The sequence below is a fragment of the Staurois parvus genome, unplaced genomic scaffold (assembly GCF_062004578.1).
Source record: "Staurois parvus isolate SC_StPar_1 unplaced genomic scaffold, SC_StPar_1.0 ptg000886l, whole genome shotgun sequence".
In the NCBI taxonomy this organism is placed as follows: Eukaryota; Metazoa; Chordata; class Amphibia; order Anura; family Ranidae; genus Staurois; species Staurois parvus.
In genome coordinates, this window is record NW_028318682.1 from 4289534 (window position 1) to 4316796 (window position 27263).

General features: G+C 39.8%; 1 protein-coding gene and 2 pseudogenes across 1 annotated transcript in view; 1 reads left to right on the forward strand and 2 right to left on the reverse strand.

Moving 5' to 3' along the window:
• EVA1A (eva-1 homolog A, regulator of programmed cell death) overlaps nt 1–27263 on the forward strand; it is a 576027-nt gene that overhangs the window by 118558 nt on the left and 430206 nt on the right. The window lies entirely within an intron of this gene.
• Nucleotides 4498–7277, reverse strand: LOC149442451 (serine/threonine-protein kinase SBK1-like; annotated as a pseudogene).
• Nucleotides 12437–27151, reverse strand: LOC149442452 (serine/threonine-protein kinase SBK1-like; annotated as a pseudogene).

Consider the following 27263-nt stretch of genomic DNA (forward strand, 5'->3'; position numbering starts at 1 on the left):
TTTTCTGTTAGCGCAACAAACTACTGCTAAATCCCAGGAATCAACATTTTGAGAGATGACCAAATGCTCCTTGTTCAAGGCGCACAGCTCTGGTGACATATATAGGGAATGTGATATTGAAGTGACAAATCTGCCCATAGTCTCAGTTAAGGCAGTCGCACAATTTGATTGTGTTACATTGTCTGGCTTAAACCCTGTACACACTTCTAGGAGCTGCTGTACTAAACCAATATTAGTACAGCGTTTTCTCCTGCGGTGCTATTTTGATTGGGGATTACCCCCCCCGGAACACTCCGATCGGTGCTTTCAGTCTTTTTTTTTTTTTTTTTTTTTTTTTTTCTTTTAAAGAGGAAAAGTAGAGTTGTTGACAGTAGCATTAAATTAGAAGAATTTTTCATGGGCAGCAGTGTGGTAAATTAATCAGCACTTCCAGCTGGCAGTCGTCGGTTCAAATCCCAACTACGGCCCCACCTGCCTGGAGTTTGTATGTTCTCCCTCTGCCTTCATGGGTTTTTTCCGGTTACTCCAGTTTCCTCCAACACTCCAAAGACATGCTGGGAGGTTAATTGGATCCTGTCTAAATTGTCCCTAGTATGTGTATGTATGAATGTGAGTTAGGGACCTTAGATTGTACGCCCCTTGAGGGTTAGGGACTGATGTGAATGTACAATATATATATATATATGTAAAGTGCTTCGTAAATTGACAGCGCTATAGAAGTACCTGAAATTTCCATAGAAAGATAGATAAACCTTGTCAATTGATGTCAACAATTTGCATTTGTTTTCTTGTCTCCAGTTTTATTAAGAGATCCACTAAACTAAATGTACAAACTCACCTGAGGCTCAATGAGGTCATGTAGGGTTCCAGCTGTAGCAAGGTACTGGGTCATTTAGTAGTCCAGGATGTTAGATTGGGTAGGTGGTAATGATGCCTTGGTAGTTAGACAGATCCATATAAAGAGCTCCTTTAGAAAGGCTTTCAAGCTAGTAGTATCCTCTCACCCATTTCATGGACACTTGTTTACCTTAACACAAATGAGACCTGTTCCCAATCAAATCCTAAAGGGAACCCTAAGGAACGTCATACAAAGGTTTTTGTTCATAGCAAACACTTTACCCTTCTAGTTTACCATACTGTGCTAGAAACAAGAGGAGAAATGTACGTGTTGCTTGCTTTTAGTATAACTGTAGAAAGACATTGTATAAAACATTCTATCCTCTAGGAGGAGGTATACACTGTACAGATTGAAATGTGGGGTTTTTTTTTGCCCAGCCTCTTGATGAATTGACAATAGATTAACTCAGTGTTAACAGTTGTGAAGGTAGGCTCCATTGTAGGGTTCAAGAGGGTGGAGGTCTTCTGCTACATTTTTTTTGGGAAAAAAAAAGCATTCAATGTCAATGAAAATAGAAACTTTGACATTTAGGCCATAAAGTGCCACCTGTGAGTTCTATTGAAGCCGGATCTAATTAAGCCTTACATAAAAATCGCTAAAACCTAAATCCTGGTTCACACTGAACGAAACTTTGAAATCTTGCTACTTCAAGCTAAAGTGTGATTTCAAAGCTGCGGATCAATGTGATTTGTACCCCCCCCCAATTTCACTGTGGCTTGCAACTTCATTTAAACTTGCTTGCAATGTTTCTTTCCACAACCAATATGCAATAAAATTAAACTACTGCAGAGCCAATTCCCTCACAAAGCCCCCTTCCACTGTGAATGTCATGGCCCTCTCCTTTTCTGTAAGGGCCTGTTTACAGTCTGTGCTGGCTGTGGTGGTTTATGTAAGGATTTATTCTATTTATAAAGGACGGTGTCCCTTTCCCTTAAATAAAATATTACAGTGCCTCCAGCCGTTAGAATACGGCAAATATTTAATGAACCAATAATTTGGACACCTTAATAATTTGATCACCACTTATTATACCTTGAATCCTTTTAGCCAGTATGATTTTGTACCATATACACAAATTGTCTTATAATAGATAAATATATAAATTTATGTACAAAAATTATATATAAACGCAAAAGACTGGTGATGAATGGATACTGGTACACACTATCAAAGATATATATACTATACCAATATTATACACAATACAATATTTCTAGATAATGGTAATACAGATTACAATATTTCTAGATAATGATTAAAAATTAAATTTAGTAATAAATGATAATTTAGAGTATCTCAGAGGTCATTTTCTTCCAAAACGTGGCCATAGGAATGGAAGAAAATATTCCCTGATAAATTATACTCTAACCAATAAAAATTAATGATTTATGAAATATGTAAACTTTTTAAAATGACACCAAACAATTTTAGCACGAATACATGGATCTCTCTATATCTATATAAACACCCAATGCAGTTATTATCACTCTAATGTAATTCTTATCACTCTAAGCACAGAGGAAATATGCAATACAATATTAGATTTAAACAGTCTCACCACTCCCAAAACCTGGATGATGCCTTTCCAGTGGATTCAGCTGGCAATGGAAACTCCTTCAGAATAATGACCGCAGGGCAAGTGAGAGATAGGTGGTAGAAATTCAGAGGTTTAGAAGTTTAGTAGAAAGTTTAAAAGTTTGAAAGGATGTAGTGGTTCTTCAGAAGGGATGGATTTCAGCCTCGTCAGATTTCTTCAGCTTGTTTTTCTTTGGCTCTTTTTTCAGTGTGTTTTTTTCTTTCAGTGAGTCTTTTTTTAAATGAGGTGCATGGCTTTTTATACCATCTAAACTGTTGTTCTAAAAGACCCTCCCAACAGGCTTTTTGATTGGCCGGTCGAGAAGGGTATGTACCTAAGCTATCTCTCACCTGTCCACCAGGGGGCAGTTAGGGATCACAAAACGATTTGAGTATTTATGACTCACACCTAGGGTAGAACCAAAGGTGATTTCAGGTATTAAAATATACGTCTCATCCAGATATATATATTTGATTATACCAATGTCCTGGATAGGAACCATAGAAGATATGTGTATTCAGTTATTCATTTCCCTGAGATACAAACTTGTGTGAAAACATTTGCTTTCTGATAGAAATCTATAACTGATACCAATTCACAAAATCTTACTTTTCATCATTTCATACTCAATTTAGTGGTATACAATCCCCAACTCTGCTGAATGTGTTTTTGTTTGAGAGAGTGAATGTGTCTCTTTTAATGTCTTTGTGGGTAAAAAAAAATATAAGTTCGGAGTTTCAACTTTTGGTCTTAAGAATGACACAGGAAACTGCTGTTTACGTGTCCATTGTAAAGACCAAAGGGTAAACTACCAGTTATCCTTGTAGTTTGAAAAGACTGAAGATGCAGCGCTACAAAAGAGGAACACTATAAACAAATGAATAATGTATAGATAAATGAATAGATAAATAAAACAGTTCATGTGATGATATCAAGGTGACTTCAAGTGCTGTTTTATTTATCTATTCATTTATCTATATATCTATTTATTCATTTGTTTATAGTGTTCCTCTTTTGTAGCGCTGCATCTTCTGATTTATGTTGTCTCATGGGGTTTATGGTTACCTGGTGCACAGCTGCTACTTTGCATTTATAGGTGCGCTCGTATACATTTTCTTTACTATCTGTTTGAAAAGACTGTTGGCGCATCACTCTCCCCAAGGTTTGTTTACTCTTCTCAGACTTACAAGTATGGTCTTATGTATTGTTAACTTGGTCGGTGTGGTGACTCGCTGTTTGGAAGTCCGTTGTATTTGACTGTCCAATTAACTTTTGTAGGTGCAATCTCCTCAACCCCAATATACAAATAGTACTGGTTAAGAATATACACTTTAGCTAGTCTTATAGTCGCCAATCTAAGTTCTCAGGATTGTCGGTCTTAGACCACCTGTAGATATTCAAACAGTCTATTGTCTCTGGAAAGAGCCTCTTCCACCCATTGTTTGCGTGTAACTTCACTAAAAAGTCTTCTGAATTCCAACCAAGAAACCATTAACCCTTAACAGACGTCTGGGCTGGTTTGCTGTTGGAATGAAATTATGTTTTTTATAAATGGTCCCCAAAAGGCACTACATGGCCCAGCTCTTATGCTTCTTCCTTCAGAACTTTTTTTTTTTTTTTTTAAACTGTCATAAGGGAGCATGAGACACTACTAGAGGATGAGGCTTTTTTTTTTTTTCCAGCAATGCAAAGGAATATTGCAAGTAAGCAATTAAAATTTCCTTTGTGCTGTAATGTAAGTTGGCCATGGGCTTTTTTTATATATAATGCTACCTGGCAGGAAAAAAATGGGCCTTGTGACGTGGAGATAAAATAGCTTCACCAGACATGAGGCATTCAGCAGACAAACATCTATTGCTTTCACAAAGGTTTTTTTTTATTAGGTTTTATAAGGTTTAAAAAAGGCATGCAGAAAGTGAAATTTACCACTGTAATAGCACAAACCCAATAATGAGGTTACAGAGCAATATAAGCAGAAGGCAAAAGGGATCCATTTAAAAAAAAAAGGTAAGGAGTTTAAAGGTTACAGAAAAGTAGGGATGTAACAAGGCAAGTATAAAAACTGGCAGGTTAAAAGGACAGCTTGCAACTGTAGTTCAGAATCAAGTGATGCAATATGCCTGTATGTGCTGGTGCTCATGTAGATTCCTGGTGCTGCATGGAAAAAAGTTATTCTTCCTCTGTCCTTTCCCCCTCCTGAGACTTCTTCAGTTCTCCAAGTGTAATACAGTTTATGATGGAAAGAACAGAGTGCTGAGTCAGGGTCCTGAGAAAGGAGTTTGTTGAACATGTTCAGTGCCTCTTGTGTGAACATCTTCCAGTGAGCTGGTGGGGAAATGACTTTGGAACTCTTCTGCCAGGAGTTGAAGGCCTGGTACATGATATCCTCCTCCACAGCACTTTCCCAGGGATAGTTTCCTGTTAGAGCAACAAAGAGAACTGCTAAAGCCCAGGAATCTACACGTGAAGTTAAAACCAAGGACTCTTCGTCCTTCAAGGCACACAGCTCTGGAGACATATGGGGTGGTATGTGACAATTTACTCACAAGGCTGCCAATAGCCTGAGAGAGACCAAAGTCACCAATTTGATAATGTGGCATTCCATGTCCATAAGCAAGACATTGTCTTCTTTAATGTCTGTGTCCTAGTCCTTGGCTCTGCATGAAATCCAGAGCCCTGGCCAACTGTGTTCCACAGCATTTTACCATTTCCTCCGGAATTCCCACCTGACAAATGAGACAGAAAACCTTTAGAAGACCTTTCAATATCACATGGAATACAATAAACTTAGATAATGTTATTTGGCTTTATTTTCAAGGAATTTGCAATGCTGACTTGCATTTTTCAGGAGTCTGTTCACCCAAAACTGGTTTTCTGGTGATTCAACCCATACACAAACCAAAGACATTTTTGTGACATTTTTCCTTGTTCCTTTTGTATGTCTGTCTCCTTTCATGCAATAAGTAATTAGTGCAAACAGGGTTGATGTATTGTGAAGCATGTGCAAGACATTAATGTTCCTAGTGAAAAGAGCAGAGCTATAATGGAAAGAAAATGGAAAGTTTTGTAGATTTTTACCTCAAACTCCACTGTGTACTTTTATTTTAGTAGCAATCCATTAACTTGAGCTGACTTCAAATGTCATAGATCTACTAAAACATTGACAATTGCATTTGCATGATTAAGCTTTAATCTGCTTCCCTTGTTCTGGAGTGAGCCAGTTACTGATGCAGCACACTTTCACAGTTGCCTCATCAGGCCCATATCTTCAAGAAATCATATAGTTGTAAAGATGGGATATTGTTGATCTCAAGATGTCTGTATTGAACAAAATGTGGAGTTGTTGGCAATAGCAATCTTTTTTCCATAAATGAAAATTGTTCAATTTGTCAGCAACAATTCTAATTTTGTACTTTTTGGTTTAGTGGGTCTCCTGTCTTAAAGCTAGAAACAAGTTATTTAAAACAAACTGCTCACCTTGGACTCAGTATATCATGTAGTGTTCCTGGTGTAGCCAGTTCCTGGGTCAAGATATTCATACTTCATAGTTTCAATGAAGATAGAATAGGTGGTGATGCCTGGATTGTTGCACAGAGATGGACATGGAGAGCTCTTTCAGAAAGGCTCTCAAATTGTTCCTGTCCTTTCTCACCAACTTCATGGCCACTGGGTTACTGTAAAACATACAATTAGATCCTAAACAGGACTCCAAGGTACAGCACACAGATGCTTTTGTTGTCCATGGCAAACACTTTACCCTTCCAGTCTACCATACAGTGTTAGAAACACGACATGAAGGGGAGACTGTTTTTGAAGGCTAAAAAGTGCAACACACATACAAAGGATATAAAAAAAATTAAATCACTGTTCTGCTTGGATCTCACAGGATCTGAAAGATCTGTCTTTGATCTCTATAGGAATCAATTATATTCATGTTTTCCAACCAACCCCGTATCACTAAAGATTACAAGATTGCTGCTTATTATGGTTTCAGTCTTCAATTCCCATTCATTTTTCTAACTAATCTTCAATGAAGACAGGGTTATTATATGCTGCATCCACAATGGTCTGCAAAACCTGCTAAGATTTCTGCTTAGAAGGCCTAGCAAAGCCAGCATTCTTTTTGGCAACCTTTATGTAAAGCCCCATACACACAGGCTGAATATTGGGCAGTATCGGCCGGTTCAAAAGAAACTTGCTGACAATTTTGGCCTGTGTGCCCGAAAGCTGGTCCAGAGCATAACCGAAAATTGTGCTGATCGGTGTGTTAGGACAGAGGACTTCCCCAGACAGAACACAATAGCTTAGCAGGGAGATCACTGTACTAACGTTGGATTGTTAGTACAGGATCTCCTCCCAAGCTTTTTTTTTTTTTTTTTTTTGTGTACTAGGTTAGACATTTCATTGTCTGTCAGAAGGTATACCTTGCAGTCAGTCGTTGCACTGTCTGATTTTGGTATAAAGTCTGAAAAAATCGTCTGGAAAGCTCATGTTTTACTTAGAGCTTGCCACTAGCTGGCTGCCATCGGCTAACATCATGCTAATCTAGTTCAGTATTAAACAAAATTTTTTTAAAATATGGCAAAACATGAACATAACGAAAATATATCAAACATGTCAACTAAGATGATACATTAAATACATAAATTAAAATACTTCTATAGCCATGAAAATTGGTTTTACATACCTGTGGCCTTTTCCTGAATGAGTAGGACTTTGCCAAATGTTCCTTTGCCCAGCCTCTCTATGTACTGATGGTGATCTGAGTTCCTTAGCATACACAGTTGTAAATGTAGGTTCCATTGTACAGTGGTGGAGGGCAGGGGTCTTCTACCTATTGAAATTAAATGGCACATTTTCAAAAGTCATTGAAAATAGAAAACAAACTTTGGAACTAGATCATAAATGGCCTTCTATGAATTCTATTGAAGCAAGATCTGAGTGTTCTGCCTTGCATAAAAATAAGCAAACCATGGTGAAGAAACGGACACTGATAGAAGTGCTGATTATATGCAAATATAAAAATTTGGAGGATGACCCATTGGTGGGGAGGGATTACTAAAGTGTCTGAGACATGTTCCCTCTCGACTAGTGCCATTATCCATAGCAAATCAGTTTCTATCTTTAATTATTTTACACAACTTAGAAATTTGAAAATGTAAAAGTTAGTTGTTGGTTCTCCAGTTGAGAAAAAGCTGAGACAAAAATGTCTGAGACCAACTTTGTCTCAGGTTTTTTTCTCAGCTAAAGTGCAGTTATTTGGTTTTTAAATTGTAATTTTCTAAGCTATGCTATGTGAAACAAATCAGATGGAAGCTGATTGCAAATGCATGTACACACTGAAGTACTGGAGTTTACCCGCATTCTGTAACTTATTTTGTGACATTGACTGTTCACATCAACTGTGGTTTGAGGCAAGGAAATACCAGCTAACAAAGTTTGTTGAAATGTATATATGCATTGCTGTAATTTTTCTATAAGTGCTTAGTGGGAAGATCTTCATGTTATAGACACATGATCAGTCCCAGTATTGCAGCAAGGGGAACAGCATTGAGCCAATTGCAGAAAAAAATTAATTTCTGGGCATGTTCAGTATATTTAGTGTCCAGATCAACTAAACGAAAAACATTCAAACATTGTTTCTTTGTACATAAAGTAAAAATCAAAGATGGCTGAGTAAACTTAGAAATCATTTTTTTTTTTTTTTTTTTTTTTTTTTTTTTTTTTGTTTTTGACTAAAGATTTGTGTAAATGTTGTGACCCATCCAAACCAAACACCATGCAAATGGTTAAATATGCCATCGAGACCTATGTGAACTCTTAACCTGTTAAATCATATATTGTAGCACGTGTCTTAAATCCTATCAGACAACATAACTCAATGCCTTTGTCAGAATAATGGAACAAACTTGCTAATTGGTTGCTATGGGTAACCCCATTTGAACTTTGTAACTATATACAGTACAGTAATGGTAATCCTAGACTTCCTTTAAATTTATTTAAGTTAAATAGTGTTAAACTGAGAAGAGGGAAAGGCACAGTCTTACAAAACATGGTCAGTTTGGTGGAGCAAACCCTCTTTGACCCATGATGACAATCAAATGCCTAAATCAGTATTTCACAAGCTAGAACCTGAAGAGCATTTTTTTAAAGGGGGCCTGAGTAATAAAACTATAGAAGCTGCCATGACATACCTCCACTTCTGAAGAGGCTAGTAAAGGCTGGTATTCCAAGGCAGAACAAGTATGCTAATTAAGTTTTAGCCTTGGCTTTGACTTTCTAATCTGTATGCTTGTTCAGGGGTTATTGGGGGAGGGGGGGGGGGGATGTACATTCTTAGGAAGTCCGTAATTGCAGCCTACATAATTCTAATTACAGGTTTAAATAAAGCAATTTCAATTTCTTAATTAAAATAAACAATTAGAATTCAGATGCATGAGATTGTGGGTCTTTAAAAGTAATCTGCCTATGGGTAGGCTAGTTGTACTGCCAACCAGCATGTGGGTTTTTTCTTATGATCACTGCCAACAGCTCTAGCCAGTAGCAGCGATTGCTGGTTACTATGGGTATTCAAAGTTCATGGTATTATCGTTCTCTAATGCAGTGTTTTTCAACCTTTTTTGTGCAAAGGCACACTTTTTTCATGAAAAAAATCACGAGGCACACCACCATTAGAAAATGTTAAAAAAATTTACCTCTGTGCCTATATTGACTATATATAAAGTAATTCTCTTGAATAGGAATCAAACACAAAGAAATTATTTTATAATTACTTTATTATGAAATAATAAAGTATTTTATAATTGGACCCGGGGGCCGGACCAAGAGTAGATGAATGATGTGTATGTGTCATCCATAGTAAGTATAGTAATATTCCCCCATAGTAAGCATAGTAATTAATCCCCCATATAGTATTTCATCCCTCATATAGTATTTCATCCCCCATATAGTAATTCATCCCTCATATAGTATTTCATCCCTCATATAGTATTTCATCCCCCCATATAGTATTTCATCCCTCATATAGTATTTCATCCCCCCATATAGTATTTCATCCCTCATATAGTATTTCATCCCTCATATAGTAATTCATCCCTCATATAGTATTTCATCCCCCCATATAGTAATTCATCCCTCATATAGTATTTCATCCCCCCATATAGTATTTCATCCCCCCATATAGTATTTCATCCCCCCATATAGTATTTCATCCCCCCATATAGTATTTCATCCCCCCATATAGTATTTCATCCCCCCATATAGTATTTCATCCCCCCATATAGTATTTCATCCCTCATATAGTATTTCATCCCTCATATAGTATTTCATCCCTCATATAGTATTTCATCCCTCATATAGTATTTCATCCCCCATATAGTATTTCATCCCCCATATAGTAATTCATCCCCCATATAGTAATTCATCCCCCATATAGTAATTCATCCCCCATATAGTATTTCATCCCCCCATATAGTATTTCATCCCCCCATATAGTATTTCATCCCCCCATATAGTATTTCATCCCCCCATATAGTATTTCATCCCTCATATAGTAATTCATCCCTGATATAGTAATTCATCCCCCATATAGTATTTCATCCCCCCATATAGTATTTCATCCCTCATAAAGTAATTCATCCCTCATATAGTATTTCATCCCCCACAGTACTATTCCCCCCCCCCCCCTTCTAGTAAGCCAAGTCCCCCGTGTCAATTCACTTACCTTTTGCGTTCCTCTCGCTGTCTTCCCGCGCCGTTCGGGTCTTCAGGGCGGACTGTGAGAGGAGCCTAGCTCCCCTCCCCTCACGTTCGGCACGCTGCCCCGCCTACACACATCCTGACAGCCACATCCGCAAGCCGGATTAAAAGGTCCGCGCGGACTTTTGGGGCTGCCAACCGAGAGGAGGCAGGGGAGCGGCCGACCGAGAGGAGGGAGGGGAGCAGGCGCCCGGCACACAGAAGAGCCGCATTAGACTGGGTAAAGAGCCGCATGTGGCTCGCGAGCCGCGGCTTGCCGACCACTGAATCATTAGATTCTAATGATTGGTCTATTTGTGAGCCGAAGCCACATGTTACAGATGAAATTGGAATTTTTCCCACGGCACACCAGACAATATCTCACGGCACACTAGTGTGCCGCGGCACAGTGGTTGAAAAACGCTGCTCTAATGAGCAACTCACTTTTTTTTTTACATTTTTGAAATTTAGAGAAACTGGATATAAAACCATCAATTTATAAACATCTATAACAAATCTTCAGGAAATATTTGCTATATGGTAATTTGCAAAAAAAGCAGAGTACTAAGGAAGCCTAACACAGCCAGTGTTCTTCTTGGCAATCAGTTTTTATGATCTTCCATTGTCTATGTAGCACTACCCCCTTAGTCACTAGAGATTTGGGTCCTCCTATAATCCTGCACAGCAAGGCAACACTCATTCCTCAGACTTGCATCCAGAAGACAGTAACCAGTCCTTGAGCTTGATTTTTTGTGATTTTTATTAATGGGTTTAGAACTTTTGGCATCCCATATACTCCTTACTCCAAGGGAACGCTAACTTCCACCTCCATCTTCCACCCAAACTCTCCTGCTGCTGAGCAGGCTCACATTTAAGCCACCTGCTTGGGGATTGGCCAGGGTCCCCCAAGTGTACAGGCTGCCCCTTCTCAACCACCCACTGCTACTAGAATCTTCACGATTCTAGAGGGAGAGGTATCAGGCAATTGACCTATAGAGCCTCTCAGCTCTGACCAAAAATTGACCCTATTATACCCAGGCTGCTACTCAACCCTCCTAACAAAATTTAACTCTAGCTCCCCCTGGCTAGCTAGAAGGGCGCTACATCTATAAGTGTGTATACCTTTTCAGTCATTGTGATGTCTGTTTTTAGCATAACTGAGGATATTTTCTGTAAAAAGTTCCAGTTTTGCTTGGAGCCTGCCAATAGCTGGCAAGTGATTAATAAAAAATGCTACAAAATATATCATTGTTTACCTGATTCAAAAGAAATTCTTTTGTTTACCATTGGACAGTATAATGAAAATATATTAAACTTTATTAACAGATGTGTTCAACATATCAACTAAATACTTTCATATTCATGATTGTGATTTTTACATACCTGTGGCATTGTACTGAATTAGGACTTTAACAGAAGTACCTTGGCCCAGCCACTTGATATTAATCAGACATTTCCTCTGTGTAAACGGTTATAAAGGTGTTATGTTCCACATTACTGTCCTATGCCTTTAAGTATTTTGTCTCTGCTCCTCCCTTTTCTTTGGTTTAGTTCATGCTGTAGAGATAGCCCCACCCTTTTATTCTTTTCCCAATATTGCACTTCAGCTTCTAGCCTCATGTCTTATGGAAATAGGAAATGTATGATCAAAAGATCATAATGTGATCTCAGTGTAAACAGTTGCAAAGGTGTTTATGCTCCACAGCACTTTCAATGCTTAGATTGGAGAGACAGAACAGGTAGGTTCTATTGTATCAACGAGACCTTTTACTTTTTTGTTCATTTTTTTTAGTTTGTGACCGTCCTCGATAATGTGACTAGCTGCTACCTTGCAATCAGTAGTTTTACAAGGTGTCTATCGAGGAGAGCAGGGAAAAGGGGCCATATGTATTGGAGCTAAAGTGTGTTTTTCATGAGGCTTTCAGTAGTTAAACTTTTTTTTTTTTCCACTGTTTTTGTCAAGTTTAATAAAGCATGCAGAAAGGATAATTAACATTGTTCTGAACAAAATAAAAACCTGACCGTAATTATAACCTTTCATACAAAGTTTTTGCTGGAGTTGGGCTTTATCCACAGAAAACTATAGCTTTTGTAAATCAGCAGTAAAACCCTGAAAATGCTGGCAAATCTGTAGTAACTTCCACTGCAACATCCAATCAAACGGAAACTGTACTCACAATATCCAAGAGGCACTTGTCCCCTTTGGCATTCTGGTGCCCAGAAGCTTATATTTCCAGAAGACATTCTGAGGTTCTAAGGAATTTAAACTTCTGAACCCAAAACAAAGTTTCATCTTCTGAAATCACAATTAAGACTGGGTCACATGGGTCCATTTCAGGATGAAGTGCATTGATTTTGTGATCATACAGGACTAAGTCAAACTGTAAAATGTCTATCCCTTTCCATTGTAAATTCCTGGTCCTGTGATTATAAATTCAAATTCCTTGGTGTTTTCATTCTGTTGCTCTTTTGGGTTCCCGGTCCTGTATGATGACAAATTCCGTTTCTTCAGTGTGCCCTTCCTCCTGGTAGACTTTCAACTCTCCAGGTATAGGGAGTACAGCTCATGAGGGTTGAGAGACTAGGTCTTATGAAAGGAATTTGTTAAACATGTTCAGGGCTTCTTTTGTGAACTTCTCCCAGTGAGCTGGTGGAAGAATGAGATTGGCACTTTCTGCCACGAATATCAGTGTGTGTGTGTGTGTATATATGTGTGTCTATCTATCATCCTGCACAGCTTCTTTCCAGGGAAAGTTTCCCATTTGAGCAATACAGAACGGCAAAAGCCCAGGAATCTACATTTGGACTAATGACTAAAGACTGGTGTCCTATAGATGATGTGACAATGCTGCCAGTAGTTTGTTAGGTCAAAGTAAGTTTGTGTGACTTTGACCATAACCAAGTCATTGTTTGGCTTAAGGCTCCAGTGCACCAATCCTCTGCTATGCTTAAAATCCAGAGCCCAGGCCAACTGCATTGCACAACATTTCACCATTTTTTTTTTTTTCTTCTGACATTCCTACATAAAATGTAAAACCGAAGACCTTTATGAAACCTTTCAACATCACATGGAACACCAGAAACCGTTATTTGGCTTTAATCTCTTCTACACACAGCTCGCCACACCTTCACTGATGGCACTTCCCTGGTCTTGCACATGGCGCCTGTCTACAACTCCCAGGAGCGTCCGCTGTCCCCACCATGCAGCCCTGACCGGTTCTTGCCTATCCTGTTTGGAGGGTACACCTGAGTTCGGTCAGCAAAGAGCAGATTGTGGCCAAGAAATGCTGCTGCACAGGTCACATGTGCCCAATCGCCTCTTCCTCCCACATGTCTCTCCAGAGTATACAAGCTGGTTGTGTGCTTATTACTTGAATAAGTGAATAGAAATCTGGGAAAGATATGCAGGAGATGGGCACCCCCTAGATCCAGTCATGTATAAATGGGTGTCCCTCTAGGAAGGGCACATGCCTAGAGTGCTTAATGGGAAATCTGGGCCTGGTCAAGAGACTGGGTCCTGTGAAAAGATTTTGTTAAACATGTTCAGGGCTTCTCCCAGTGAGCTGGTGGAGGAATATTAGTACTCTTCTGCCAGGACGTGTAGACCTGGTACAGAATATTATCTTCCACAGCTTTTCAGGGAAGGTTTCCTGTTCGAGCAACAAAACCACAAGCCCAGGAGTCTGCACTTGGGAGTGATGACCAAATACTTGTTCAATGCACACATCTCTGGTGACCTATAGGGAATGTGACATTGAAGTGACAACGCAGCCAACAGTCTCAAAGAATGTCACACAATCAATTATGTGACTGGCCTTACTATGAGCAAGGCATTGTCCGGCTTCAGGTCTCTGTGCACCAGTCCTCTGCTATGTATGAAATCCAGAGCCCAGTCTGACTGTATCGCCTAACATTTTACAATGTCTTCTCGCTTTCCCACCTGAAATGCAAGACAGAAACTGAGACATCTCAATATCATATGGAACACAATAAACATGGTTAATGTTAATTGGCTTTGATTGTTCTACAGGAATTTGCTATGTTGTACAGCTCATGAAAGGGTCAGTTCACTTAAAACTGAATGTGTGTGTTTTTGAATCATCCAAAAAAATCTGCATGATCTCTTTTCCTACTTCAGCTGTCACATTTCATGCAATAAATACTATTTTTAGGGAGAACAGTGATGCATTTTGACATTTTAACATGTACAAGACATTCATATTCCTTGCAAAACGGGACTGCAATAGATAGAAACTGGAGTTTTGAAGATTTTTACCTTTATTTTAAACTCCCACTTTGTATGCCTTTTTTGGTCACTGTTTACCTTTTTTGACATTTTATCTACTAATACTTTGACAATTGTCTGGTATGAAAGAGCTTTAATATGGTTTCCCTTGTTCTGGGCTGAGCCAGTTATTAATGCAGTACACTGCTTCACAGTAGCCTCAAGAGGCACTTGTCTTCTAAAAAATCAGACTTTTAAAGATGGGATATTCACTTTCTCCCCCCTTCATGTAGACACCTTGCTACTGTCAACTCTACTTTTCTTCTCCATTAGAACTTTTTTTTTTTTTTCCATAGATTAAACTTTAACAATTGTCAGCAATTTTAATTTTTTTATTTTCTTTCTGGTCTCCAGGTTTAATTAATGACTCACTGAATCAAATTAAAAAACTGCTCACCTGAGGTTCAATGAAGTCATTGGGTTCTAGCTGTAGCCAGTTCTTGAGTCCTGATTCAGTAGTCCAAAGCAAAGACTATTGGGTAAGGTGGCAATGTCTTGGTGGTTAGACAGATGGATACGGAGAGCTTTTTTTTTTTTTTCTTTTTTTTTTTCGAAAGCCTTTCAACTTGGTACTGTCCTTTCTCACCAGTTTCCCTGCCATTGGTGTACCTTAACACAGACACATTAACCATCACATCCTAAATAGGACTCCTAGGTGCATCATACAAAGGTTTGGGTTGTCATAGGAAACACTTTACCCCATTTCCCCATTCTACCATACTGTATGGGCAGCACAGTGGTTAAATGGTTAGCACTTCCGCCTGGCAGTACTAGGGTCGTTTGTTTGAATCCCAACCACAGTTCCACCTGCCTGAAGTTTGCATGTTCTCCCTGTGCCTGGGTTTCCTCCCACACTCTGAATCCAATTAACCTACCAGCATATATCTTTGGTCTAAATTGGCCCTAGTATGTGTATGTATGAATGTAAGATAGGGACTTTAGATTGTACGCTCCTTGAGGGTTAGGGACTGATGTAAATCTACAACATACATGTATAGTACTGCATAAATTGGCACTATATAATTACCTGAAATGTTAAAAGGGGGAAAAATGATTTGATTTCTTAAGATGAAATTAGAGAATTTTTTTATTTTTTGTAATAAATTTTACTTTTGTAGGCCAAAATAAGTGAAAGGCAAAACCAATTTTTTTTTCTTTTTTCTTCAGACACTTTTTTGATGGCATTTCACAGGGTCTGAAAGAATGGTCTTTGTTTTCCAAGAATGATGATTATTACTATGGGTCATTAAAGTCAATTGCATTTTTCTTTCAATTGCTCAGTTTTTTTTTTTTAATTTTAACATTTTTGGAAGTGTTAAGTTATAAACTGATCTATATAATTTTTTTTTCTCCTAACAAATCTTCAATGAAGACAGGTTTCCTATATGGTAAATCTAGGTTGATCTGCAAAACAAGCTGAGCTTTCTACTTGGAAAGCTTAGCACCGCCACCATTCGTCTTGGCAGCCAGTTTATATATGCTATGCTGTTGTCTACAAGAGGGATATACCTTGCAGTCATTGAGCTGTCAATTTCATCATATCTGTAGAAACTCGTTTTGCTTGGTATCTACCACTGTCTGGTGCAAGTGGTTAATATAAACCAGAAATACCTTGGCCCAGCCTCTTGAGTTAATTATCAAGTATTGCCTTGATGTACACAGATGTGAAGGTAGGTTCCATTGTAGGGCATACCTTCTTGGGGTGGAATGCGTACCCTGTTCCAAGCGCTGCAGTTGCTGCCTGATACCCTTTCTCCCTGTGATGAAAAGTTCCCTATACTAGCAGTCAGCTTTTGAAAACAACTCGGCTGTGTGGAGCTCTGCTTACAACATTCGTTCATAGATCTGTCAATGATTTAGAAGCCCCGCCGTCCTTTGCCGTGGAACAGTGTGCTATTTCATTGATTTTTCCTGTCTGTGTTTAACTGTCTGCATCTATGAGGTAGGAGCACACATTAAACTGACAGTTGCCAGGAGACCTGCAAGGCACCAGCAATCTGCTGATCACTCGTACAATGCTTTTACATACTCCAAATAAATTAAAAAAAAAAAAATTACCTGCAAATATATTTAATTTTTATGAACCTATTTTTATTGAAGTTGGATGATTGTTCTTTATCATGGCATAGCATAAAAAGGGTTTGAAGACAACGGGGACGCTGACCGTAGGTTCACATATGGGTGGATGGTGCCTCTGTGGATCCGCACGAAAGTCTGTGCAGCCACACCACCCGCACAAAAATGCGGACCCGCAGACTTAGTTCTTACTATGCTCTAATGGCACGCCACCCGCACTGGAAAAACGCAACCATACTGGGAACCAAGGTTCCTGTGCGGGCTGCATAGATGTGAATCGGGGGTCACAGACAAGTGTTCTGTCTAAATTGGTGCCATTACCAATAACATGCAAGCACCTTTTTTTTCTTTATATTTTTCACACAGCTTAGAAATGGAAAATGGCAAAGTTGGCTGGCTGCTCTCTCAGACATTTTGGTCTCAAAATTTGAGCTTTCTAAGCTATGTTAAAGGAAGATAGAAGCGGATTGCCAGAGCAAGTACTGGAGTAAACCTGTGTCCTGTAAAGGTGGTTGTATGCAACAACTGGTTTGGGACATGGAAATACTCCCTAACTTTTATGCTCTATAGCCCTAGGTGCCCATGTCACATGATCAGTTCCAGTATTGCAGCAAGGAAAACTACAGTAAGCCAATTGCAGAAAGTTACTTTTTTGGGGCTGTTCTTTGCGTTTGTGCATAACTGGTTTGGACACTGTTCAAAGAAACCATGTTTGAAGTTGCCATTTTAAGGGAAAAAAATTAGAACTCAATAGAAATAATTCAGATTAACACAATTAAACTCTGGTTTTGTATGCATCAGCTATCATTTCTACAAACTCCATTCAAATAGTTAAGACCCTTATGTGAACTGTCTAACCTTCTAAATTGTCAATTATACTGTGCAATCAGCCTTGAGAGATCTACCAAGCACAGCTCAGTCCTGCATCCTGCAGGGGAGTGTTGCCCTGGTGACAAAGTAATGGCCAAAATTTTACAGTTACCAGAACAAGTGAAAGTAAATCTTAAACTAAATGGCACTTCGGGTTGGAGACTGGGACACTGTGGAATGGAGGTAAAGGGATAGTTGGTGAGGTTGAAGGGGTGCAAAGTTGGGAGAAAAGGTCAAGGGTGTTACCATCAGAATGAGTGGAAGTTCTGAGGTTAAATTTAAAATTTGAGATGTAGCCAGACTGTTAACATGAATGGGGATGTTGGGCACCAAGAATGATAGTGGGTATTTGAGAGTAGAGCAAGTAGAGTAGCCAAGCAGAGAGGTAATCAAGGAAGCATGACACCTGTCCAGGAGGCCAATTGATTAACACAAGGCTTAGAGAAAATTGGAGCAAACAGGTGAATACGTTGGAGTCTCAGAGGGATAGAGAAAGGTGTTTGAAGGACTTGAAGGTGCACAGTGAGGATAGACATAATAAGCAATACATATAATGTACAGCACTGAGCAAACCATTGGTGCTATATAAATACTGTATTATAATAATAATCGCATACCTCACTGTCCTGGTGTTTGGGTCAGCATGTGGGTGAAGTATTTACAAGAGGTGATGAGTGAAGTAGTAGGGAGATAGTAGTAGGGTAGAAGTGAGGGCGATATATGAAAGCTTTTGTGGTGGAGAAGAGGGGTAAAGTAATGAGAATTTTGAGAAAAGAAGACACTAAGGTTAAGAGTAGAGTAAGCATATTGAGTGGTAGAGCGTAGGAATCAGACTTGTAAGAGATGCTTCACAAATTGTGGTTGGCTTGCTGTCGGTCCAGAGTGGAGTAGAGTTATTTGTTGCATTTTCTTACTGTTTTAGTTATCCTGCTTTAAACTGCTGAACTCTCCTCCTGCAGACTAAACATCCAGACAGCAATAAATGCCTCAACTGACTTGCCCTATAAGCTGAGGGAAGGATTTATCAATTGATCAATTAGGATCTGATAAGAGACACATGATTGAAGGGAAAATTGGCAAAGACCAGACACAGGCCAAAGTCATAAGAGAATTGATTCTTTGATCACAAAAGGGAAAAGGAGGCTAGAATCAATCGCCACAAATAAAAGGTTTAAAAGTATCTTCTATAGTTTACCAAAATGACTGCAGGTTGTCAGTACATGGCATTGAGATGATTAACATGGATTTTAAAGCTGCAGCATTCATCTTTGAAAGAGCAAAGAAGACATGGGAGTGACAGAAGATGTTCAACTGCTAAACACACCTGCAGAAAAAAAATAAATCTCCATAGACTTAACGCCCGAGCAAGGTTCTAACCATTCCACACTATTCAAAACTAAAAAAAACATTTTGGATGGCGTTGGACTTGCTGATTCCCAGAGACTCATGATGCTCATTTGTTCTGCAAACAAACATTGTAGGATTCACTCTGACTAATGTCAATCAAAAAGGAGGGTGAACATGGCTAAGGCTAGGTTCACACCTATGTAGTTTGCTTTTGATCCATTTCTGCAATGCTTTTTGCTGTGTGGTGTTTTTTTTTTTTTTTTTTTTTTTTAAACAACTTGTTGCTTGTTATAATAAAACCTATAAAAAATGCACTACATGCTTTTCTGGAGCATCTCCATTGAAGTCTATAGAACCAAAAACACTGTTTTGTGTTTTAAAAAAAAAAGTCCCTGACCCTTTTCAAAATATGCAGAGTGAAAACGTGGAGATGTGAACCTGTCCCATAGGAAATCCTGTTAAATGGACTGCTGTGAGTTTTTTGTGAAAAACTCAGTCTAGGCTCACACTTATGCGTTTTCTGTTAAGTTGAAATACAAATGGGCCTGGATTCAGCTGTTATAATAGTTGCCTACACATTTTATCTTTAAAGGATAAGTTCACCTTTTTGATAAAATATAATAAATGCGTTTTTTGTGTGTTTTTTTTTTTTTTTTTTTTTTTTTTTTTTTTTTTTCTCTTTTTCAGGTAAAACAAATGTGCAACATGTTTTTGCTGCAGGAGCCTATAAAGCATTGCACCAGGGATCAGTGGATTGCTGCTGCCATTCAGGTCTCCTGCAGACCTGTCAGTATATCCACTTTGTCCATGCAGGATGCACAAGCAAGCAGATATACTGACGAGATTCAATGAACTACCACAGTGCTCCACAGCTGGTAGTTCATGGAAAACCACAAGCTGACAGTCACTAAGGCTGTCTAAACTTGCAGTTTCTCTTTCAGAGAAGTGATGCTGTTGGGCGGGCAGAGCCCCGCACGGCCACTTTTTAAATTTGACAGCTAGCGTGGTAGGGAAGATTTCCCACTATCAAAGCAGGGGTTCAGTGGAGACCAGTGCACTCAGACAACATGTTACACCCTGAATATGTATGTAACATATTATGAAAGGTGAATTTAGCCTAAATGTGTGACTAGCTTTAAAGGACATGTGTTGGCAGCTTTGCACTGTTAAAACATTCAGAATCCCAAATGTCTGACGGGCATACGTAGATTTGTTTTGTCCTAGGAACTGAATAAACAGAATTGGTAATCGCCTTACTGTTTTACATTCCCATACATAATGGATTTATTTAGTAACTGAGTTTCCTATCTTCTGGGCAGGTGAAACTTTATTCAGATAATTGGCTCTCGTTTCTGGTAATAGACTCCTGCAGTTAACAGGATGCTATAGAAGAAGGAATTCAACGGATGTGTACAGTAAAAGTAGGAAGTACTCAGTTTTAGGGGAGTGATCACACCTTGACAAGAACTACTTGCTCTGTTACAACAATCCCTATTTAAAGTCTAGCTCTAGCAGAATATTTTCAAGCCAGCCATGGATCGATCAAAATTTGACTGGTTCAACGGGAACCAGCTGAGTTTCAATCCATCCACCTATGGGCAGGGGGTTCTGGTTGTGTATATAGATACCATATATATCAAATAGAATGGTGCAGCGCTAAATAATAAAACCGTTTATACACACAATATATTAGTGCGAATTCATACACATGCGTGATATCACTATGATGGTGATCTGTAAATATAAAAGTTCAATATAATAGTGCGGATCATGGGGAGATCCTAATTCCAGGTGAGTGGACGTCCTGATCCAAGGTGTGATAATAGGTGTGAACCACACAAATAGGTGAAAAACGCACTCACCAGATGTGCGTTTAACATACGCAATATGTAATCCTGCGTCACCAGGCCATAGAACGATCATCAGATCCCAGATCAGATTACCCCCAGATCACCATCCCGGTTCCACAGAAGTAAGGTCATCAGAAACTGCTACCAGGTATCACCACCAGGGTCCTGAATTCTCCAGATGGGCACTGCGAATGATAGCACTCACACAGTGCCCAATAAGAGACCACATAGCGTGATACTGCTTAAGATACCTTTATTCAGGGTTGGTTGGTGTGGGGAACATAAAAAGATTTTGAACAAAAGGTTTACTGACCATATGTTTCCAAAGTGTCCACCAGCAGTGGTTAGGTGTCCTGCTGCTGCTGCCCCCCTGATATATATGTATTATTGGAGGTTTTTGTTTGGTTACCTTTTCGGTGTATCAGCTGCTAATTAGCTTTGTTGTGTGTACATATTTATACACCTCTTTATTTAAGTAGCACTCACTACAACATCTTTTACTGTATATAGATACCAGCAATGATCATTGTATTTTAAAGGCAGGGGAAACCTCCCTCTGTCAGAGTACATTAGTGCAGTGGGAGGGATTCCCCTATCAACACTAACTTTGGCCAGCCTTTAGCCCTGTACTCATGGGACAAATATCGGCGGGTTCAGCAGAAACCAACCGACTTTTGCCCTGTGTGTACACCCTTCTGTTTGAAAGGATATGCTGGAAAATGAGCGTCTTGATCAGTGCTGCCAGCCAATAGCGGAGAGCTGACCCATGTTTTCTGGCGTGGGGGGGGGGGCAGTCCCTCTATCAGAACACAAAATAGCTCAGTGGGGAGATTGCTGTAATAACATTGTATAGTTGGTAAAGAGAGCTTCTCCCAAGTGCTTCCTCTGGGTTGCACAAAAAAGTGGTGGCGTGTACCCAGCATCGGACTACCAGTTTGCTCAATGTCCCATTCCCTTTACATAACGTAACCCATAATAACCAATACAATACCATCTTGTACGGTTTGATTTTAGCAGAGTGAATTCCGATTGGTTGCTATGCGATTAAATATGTGCGGTTGTGATTGTTGGGATACCATGCCATAGCCTCTGACTGACTTGAACTACGATGTTCCATAAGGTTTGCATACTTGTACATGGAGCAACAGTGATTAAAATCAATCCCCTTTGGCTGTAGACAGCTGTCTACTATTATATTGAATCTCTATATAGGCCAAGTTGCAGTAGCTGGTGACTCCATTTTCTTCACTTTTTGCAGAATTGTTTTTTTTTTAAAAGCATTACTGTATGCATCATGTCCTTAGGCTTGTTCACATGGACAGTTGGGACCATGATTGAGCCACAGTTTTTAATTGTCCCTCAACCACTCCCCTTTAGTTGAAAAGGCAGTGGCTGGTGGTGTACACTACCATGACAGGAATTGAACACCCTGTTTTTAATTTGGTGACAGGTGGTGAAGGGACGTGCTGCCACTGCCCCACTTTCACACAGTTGCAGGATGATGGTTCAGCATGTAGAGGTTACAAGTGTTGAGGAGGTGACCTATCCCCTCCTCGCCCCCTGTCAAACGCCTCTGAAAAGCAATCCCGGTGTGGATCATGTTTTAGAAGAGCTGTAGGCTGTAGTCCTTGCTGCTAGTATAAACAAGTCTCTTTACTTTTTCATTATTTGCATAATCTGTGCAAAAACAATAGAAGTATCCTGTAGGCCAATTCACAAAAAAATGTACCTGACGACGTTAATGCAAGTATTTATCCTCCAATATTTTATTTGTAACCACAAGTGCATGTAAACCTTTTTCCACTCAAAATGATCTTACAAGTTGGAGATCCAGTCATAAGACCAATAATTTCAACAAGAATCCTCCATTAAGATTATGTGCGTTTTTATGCATGTTTATCTGTAAAAGCCTTTGTGTACCTATCTCTAAGTCTGGAGACTTGGCTCAGAATCTACTAGGATTGATGACATATTCAATAACACTGAAGTGACACAATGTAGTATTCCCCTTCATGGCTTCACTGGCAGATACATAAAAGGCCATGTAGGGTGTTGAGGAGCAGAGAAGCTTGGAAAAATGCATGCAGTATTTGGACACTTCCAGAAAAGGAGAGGACTATGCCATTCAAAGTGTAAGGGGGCTGTGCTGGGAAAGTGACTTCCTGTAGTAGGGTGTTCACTTACAATGTTTTTTTGTAAAAAACTAAAAGCACAATCAATTATTTGAAATGCTGACAGTCTCTATATATTGTCACTAGCTGGTACTTGGCAATAACTGAGGTTCTACAAGGTGTCTATTGAGAAGAGCAGGAAAAAGGGGCCATAAGAAGTGGCGATAATGAGTGTGGGGTGTTTTTTTTTTTTTTTTTTTTTTTCGTCGTACGAGAATTTCAGTAGTTTAGAAGAGACTTTTTTGATTAAAAATGACGTTTAAACAAACATGCAGAAAGTACCATTTAACACCATAACACTGGCCCAGAGAGGGTGTCACAGGGACAGGAGGAAATGGTAAGCAATAAAGTCCTGACAGTAATTCCTAACCTTCTGTCAAAACAAAAGCTAGTTTTTTTTTGGCTTCATCAACCGAAAGCATTACTCTATATATTTGCAACAAAAGTAAAACCCTGAATATGTTGGCAAATGTGTAGTATCTTCCATGGCATAATCTAAATCCGAGCCTGAAACATTACTCATGTCTAAAGAGTACTCAGGGGTTCCAAACTCGATATTTCCATTAGACACCTTCAGAATTTCTAGGTCATTTTCAGTAACTTGTTCAGGGCTTTTGTGAACTTCTCCCAGTGAGCTGTTGGTGAATGAGCACTTTTTTTCTTCCAGGACTTGTAGACCTGGTACATCACATCCCCCTCCAGTTTTCTTCCAGGGAAAGTTTCTTGTTTAGAACTGCAAAGAGGAGAACTGCAAAAGTCCCAGGAATTTACACATGACTTATACTCTTGTTCAAGGCACACAGCTCTGGTGACATATGGGGAATGATGTATGACATTGCTGCCAATAGTCTCAGTAAGGCCAAAGTCACACACACTTGATTGTGTGACATTCTGTCCATGAGCAAGTCTGGCTATGGTGTCCATTTATGAACCAGCGGTAATAGATCGCTGCTCAGTTCTGCGGCATTCTCGGAGAACACAGTTCTCCTGTGAATGCAGTTTATGAAGCAGTTCTCCGAACGAAGGGAGAACGGTCTACAAACTCTGGAAAACAGCTCATTTTACTATAATCTCGCAAGATTACAGTAAAATCAGTTTACTAAGCAGAGGTAAATTATCTCTGCTTAGTTTTCGGTCCCTCCGATTCTCCAGCTCTGGGCTGGAGAATCTGGAGGGAGAACACAGATCTCCAGAGAAGGGCTGACATGATCTCTTGAGTGTCATAAACTGTGAATGACCAGAGAATAGCTGAGATCTGTTGAATCGCAGCTATTCTCTGTCATAAACGGACACCTTAGTCTTAATGCACTAGTCCTCTGCTATGACTGAAATCCAGAGCCCAGGCCAATTATATTTCATAACATTTCACTATTTCTTCTGGCATTTCGTTTGAAACAAATAATTCGAACATAATGAATGTGACTAAATATTCAGGTTCGTTTAATATATTTTTCAAATCCACTCGACATGTGAAATTCGAATTTTGGAAGATGGCTATATTCTTTCTGGTTTGGTTTTGGGTTTGATTAAGATTCTGCTTTATTCAATTCCTATAAGTTATCCTAAGTAGGAACCGTCGTCTCTTGTCACTGTTTTTACCTTATTGTATTGCAATATTTTTCAAATTCCTGTAATTTTTGTAGTGTGGTGTTTTTGTTTTTTTTTTGTTTTTTTAATGCATTGAAATTCATTACTATTGTGATTCTGAAATTAGGATACTATTGTGATTCTGAAATTGGGATACATCCGAATCTCCAAATGACAATTTTGTCCGAATTTTGATTTGTAACAAAATTAATTGCACATGTCTAGACCTGGTACAGGAAAATTATCCGCCAGTTTCTTTCCACGGAACATATTTTCTGTTAGCGCAACAAAGAACTACTGCAAAATCCCAGGAATCAACATTTTGAAATATTACCAAATGCTCCTTGTTCATGGCACACAGCTCTGGTGAGATAGATATATAGATATATAATGGAATGTGATATTGAAGTGACAAATCTGCCCATAGTCTGTTAAGGCAGTCGCACAATTTGATTGTGACATTTTGTCTGACCAAAACATTGTCTGGCTTAAGCCCTCTACACACTTCTAGGAGCTGCTGTACTAAATAACCAATGTTGGTACAGCATTTTCCCCTGCTGTGCTATGCTGATGGCAGATTACCACCCCCCCCCCCCCCGAACACTCCAATCAGTGCTTTCAGCCTTTTTCCTCTCTTTTCTATAATAAAAGAAAAAAAAAGTAGAGTTGACAGTAGCATTAAATTAGAAGAATTTATTTCATGGGCAGTACAGTGGCAAAATGGTTAGCACTTCCGCCTGGCAGTACTAGGGTCGTCGGTTCAAATCCCAACCACGGCACCACCTGCCTGGAGTTTGCATGGTCTCCCTGTGCCTGCGTGGGTTAACTCTGGGTACTCCAGTTTCCTCCCACACTCCAAAGACATGCTGGGAGGTTAATTGGATCCTGTCTAAATTGTCCCTAGTATGTGTATGTGTCAGGGATCTCCTCGATCCCCGCCGCGATGGTCCCGGTGCAGTGCACCGCCCTGTGCAGGGACACGGGCACTAGGTCCAGGCTGGCCGCGGCGTTCGAGTTCGCGCATGCGCAGTAGAAGCTGCGGCGGCCCGCTGGGCACCAATGGCAGTGCAGGGCGGGATATTTAAATTGCCCTGAGCTGTCATTCAGTGCCTTCTGGTCTTTCCTGCATCCTGTGATTCTGCGAACCTGTGCCCTGTAAGTTATTGACCCGGATTGTACCTGACCTTGCTAATTTCTCCTGTCCTGACCCTTGCTTTGCCTGACCTCTCTCCTGGATGCCCCCTATTGGATTTGACCTGCTGTTGCTGACCTGGCATGTGACCCGACCATTCTCTGCCCGCTGCCTTGTACCTTACCGTCCTCTGTTATTGACCCGGCCCGTCTGACCTTGCTCATCCATCCATCCGCCCATCCCCTCGCAGTGGGGTCTTCTGACCTCCTCATATCAGACTCTTCCCCGTGGGAGCCCTTGGCGCATACCACTACCACTGACGGACGTACCCAGTAGCCACGACCTGGTCTCGGGGGGGCTCCAAGTCCATCCCCACCATCAGGGGCCCTGGTGAACAAGCACCCTGGGACTTAGATTCCGTGCGCTGGGGACGCCTATTCAGTGGAGTGCTAGTGGTACCGCCGGGCGGTCCCTTGCAGTATGTATGAATGTGAGTTAGGGACCTTAGATTGTACGCTCCTTGAGGGTTAGGGACTGAATGTACAATATATGTATGTAAAGTGCTGCTAAATTGACGGTGCTATATAAGTATCTGAAATAGGTTTCCATAGAAAGATAGATAAACCTTGTCAATTGATGTCAACAATTTGCATTTGTTTTCTTGTCTCCAGTTTTATTAAGAGATCCACTAAACTAAATGTACAAACTCACCTGAGGCTCAATGAGGTCATGTAGGGTTCCAGCTGTAGCAAGGTACTGGGTCATAATCTAGTAGTCCAGGATGTCAGATTGGGTAGGTGGTAATGATGCCTTGGTAGTTACAGAAAGATCCATATAAAGAGCTCCTTTAGAAAGGCTTTCAACTTGGTAGTATCCTCTCTCACCAATTTCATGGCCACTTGTTTACCTTAACACAAATGAGACCTGTTACCAATCAAATCCTAAAGGGAAACCTAAGGAACATCAAACAAAGGTTTTTGTTCATAGCAAACCCTTTACCCTTCTAATAAATGAATAAAGATGCAGCACTAAAAAGTGTTAAAATAGTGTTCATCTACCTATAACATGATTTAAGTATAACGCCAAAAGATCAGTCCTAGGTATATTCCATAAGGTGCAATGTGACAATGGTGATAGTACATATAAAAATACAACTGCCGTGGCTGTGAAGAATAGGTGTATATTGCACTAACCAGATAGCACAAATGATTGTGCGTTGGAGTATGAGACCTACTCCATGGTGCTCAGGGAATGGGAACTTTGCATACGGATGAAGTCGTCAGGTAGGGGTTAGCCACCAGATGTCATCCATCCAGGACAGGTTACCACTTTGCAGCAGTGTGAGATCACATATTGATGGTCAATGTAGGTCGGATATCCAGCGCCGCTCAAAAAACCCATAGCAACTTCTGGAGGGACCAGAAATGTATTCCCCACTACAGAAAGTTTGCTGCTGATTGTGTCTCATCCGTCTATGTCTCCCTTTTGCCTGTTCCTCTCTGAGAGGAAGTAAGCAATTCAAATTTCCTTTGTGCTGTAATGTAAATTGGCGATGGACTTTTTTTTTTTTTCTTTTTTATATATTAGATGCTACCTGGTGGTAAAAATGGGCCATGTGACATGGAGATAAAATAGCTTCACGAGGCATGAGGCATTCAGCAGACAAACATCTATTGCTTTCACGAAGGTTTTTTTTTATATGTTTTATAAGGTTTAAAAAGGCATGCAGAAAGT